We start from the raw sequence: 3,124 nt of genomic DNA on the forward strand, positions 1-3,124 counted from the left end.
TGAGGGAGAGCTGCGGCAGCACGACGATGTGGTGGAGGACCTTGCAGTTCTCTGGCAGGGCTTCGCCAAGCACTACGGAGGAGGAGGTGGAGTTGGAGAGGGGGGGCTGCGCCAAGAGAAGGGTGCGACAGCCCTCCCACCTCCCCTATATTTATAGGGGCAAGGATAGGGGGGCCGGCCCCCTCCAGATGGATCTAGAGGGGGGATGGCGGCCAAGGGGGGAGGCTTGCCCCCCAAGCCAAGGGAGGCACCCCCTTTAGGGTTCCCCCGCCCCCCAACCCTAGGCGCATGGGCCCTAGGGGGTTGGCGCCCAGCCCACTTAGGGGCTGGTTCCCCTCCATATTCATCCCATGGGGCCCTCCGGGGTAGCTGGACCCTCCCGACCCCCGGAACCCTTTCGGTGGTCCCGGTACGCCAAATAAGGACTTCCCATATATAAATCTTTATCTCCGGACCATTTTGGAACTCCTCGTGACGTCAGGGATCGGATCTGGGACTCCGAACAACATTCGGTAACTGCATACTAATTCCCATAACAACTCTAGCATCATCGAACCTTAAGTGTGTAGACCCTACGGGTTCAGGAATCATGCAGACATGACCGAGACAGCTCTTCGGCCAATAACCAACAACGGGATATGGATACCCATGTTGGATCCCACATGTTCCACGATAATCTCATCGGATGAACTATGATGTCGGGGATTCAATCAATCTCGTATACAATTCCCTTTGTCAACCGGTACGTTACTTGCCTGAGATTCGATCGTCGGTATCCCAATACCTCGTTCAATCTCGTCACCATCAAGTCACTTTACTTGTTCGGTCATGCATGATCCCATGACTAACTACTTAGTTACATTGAGCTCATTATGATGATGCATTACCGAGTGGGCCCAGAGATACCTCTCTGTCATACGGAGTGACAAATCCCAGTCTCGATTTGTGCCAACCCAATAGACACTTTCGGAGATGCCTGTAGTGTACCTTTATAGCCACCCAATTACGTTGTGACGTTTGGTACACCCAAAGCATTCCTACGGTATCCGGCAGTTACACAATCTCATCGTCTAAGGAAATGATACTTGACATTAGAAAAGCTTTAGCAAACGAACTACACAATCTTGTGATATGCTTAGGATTGGGTCTTGTCCATCACATCATTCTCCTAATGATGTGATCCCGTTATCAATGATATCCAATGTCCATGGTCAGGAAACCATGACCATCTATTGATCAACGAGCTAGTCAACTAAAGGCTCACTAGGGACATGTTGTGGTCTATGTATTCACACATGTATTACGGTTTCCGGTCAATACAATTATAGCATGAACAATAGACAATTATCATGAACAAGGAAATATAATAGTAACCATTTTTATTATTGCCTCTAGGGCATATTTCCAACACCGGCCACAATGCTAAACTGGACGTCTGACAAGGCTTCGGCTGATACTACGACGCCGAGGCCCATAACTATTCCCGTGTGGTGGTTAGTGCATAAAGGCCAGAGTCCAACTCAGAACAAATACCCAAACCATTAGTGTATTAGGGGCTTGAGGAGATGAGCAGAGACTCACGATCGATGTGACCCCGTCGCCCCGTCTCGTGGACTTATGACAAGGCCCCAGAATGCCCGACCGTGCCATGTAATTATCTTGCGTGTGCTCTCCGGGCCCGCCCGACTTTCACAAAGGTCTCAAGTAAAGCCAGGGTAACCATGTGTCCGAACATCAAGGGGGAAACCCCGAGGAATCATCCTCAGTTGATTCCACTCGATGTAATCATCAAGGTGAACATAGGAGGAATCACCCTCGAGGTTCACACTTGAGGGGCTGCACGACAGAGTCATATCGGGAGTGGTGAAGGAGGAATCACCCTCGATGAGCACGACCGAATAGCTACACTACAGAGTTATCATTAGGAGTGTGTTATGAGGAATCACCCTCGGCACTCGATAGTAACTATGCTTAGTCGTAAAACTAAGGGGGTGAAGTGATGTGTCAGTCTCTGATCGTCAATCACATTGGTTGAGTCGTCGATGATGAAGCAGGGGCAACAAGGACAAGGTGGGGGTCACCTGATGGATCACTAACCAACCTATACTAAGAATTTTAGGATAAGCAGGTAGGTAACAATAGCAGGTACAAAAGCAGGCTATGCATCAGAAAAGGAGCAATCAATTACAGTAGCAAAATCTAATGCAAGCATGAGAGAATTGAATGGACGATATCGGGATGATCAAAGGCGGGAGGGGCTTGCCTGGAAGCTCCGCTGAAAGGGAAGAAGGGTCGTCGTTGACATAGTCGATCACAGGGACATCAGCAGCGGTCTCGGGTTCTACCGGATAGAAGAAGAGGGGGAAAAAAATAGTAAATACAAGCAAATAGATGCATGACATGACAACAGGCACAACTAGAGGTGTTCTAACACAGTATTACACGATACCGGCGAAGGGGGATAACATCCGGGAATGCTTTCCCCAAGCTTGGCATTTTCGGATAGATGAATCGGAGGGGGCCGGTTGTATGTTTGCTATAGTTGGGGTATGTGACAGATGAACGGACCGCGTATTCAGATTCGACACATTTTTCTAGGCAACTTTCATGTATAAAACCTTTTCATCCGAGCTATGGATTATTTTAAATTAATTTATAAAGTTTCTAAAACAATTTTGGACTTAACAGATTTAATGAAATGGAAAATAGGGTTATGACATCACCAGTACATCAGCTTGATGTCAGCAGTCAATAGGGCTGTTGACTGGGTCAAACTTACATGTGGGTTCCACTGTCATTGACATAGCTTAATTAAACAGATCTAATTAGTTAACATAGTTAATTAGGTTAATTAGATTGAGATAATTAGTTTAATTAAATAGGATTAATTAAATTAATTAATTCACTAACTAATTAATTGATTATTTTATTTTGAGTTTACTATTCTTTTAATTCCTTTTTTACTGGGGCGGGCCCTAGGTGTCTGTGGCCATAGAGGGTGCGCGCTAATGGCGCGGTTGCGGGCGCCGGGCGTGGGCGCCCGTTTGGTGTACGAGGCTATCATGGGGCACCGGCCACGGTGGCTGGCCGGAGTAGGACGGCGTGGCAAGTGCCGCAGAGGCAC

Source organism: Triticum aestivum, chromosome 6B (genome assembly GCF_018294505.1).
Source record: "Triticum aestivum cultivar Chinese Spring chromosome 6B, IWGSC CS RefSeq v2.1, whole genome shotgun sequence".
Lineage (NCBI taxonomy): Eukaryota > Viridiplantae > Streptophyta > Magnoliopsida > Poales > Poaceae > Triticum > Triticum aestivum.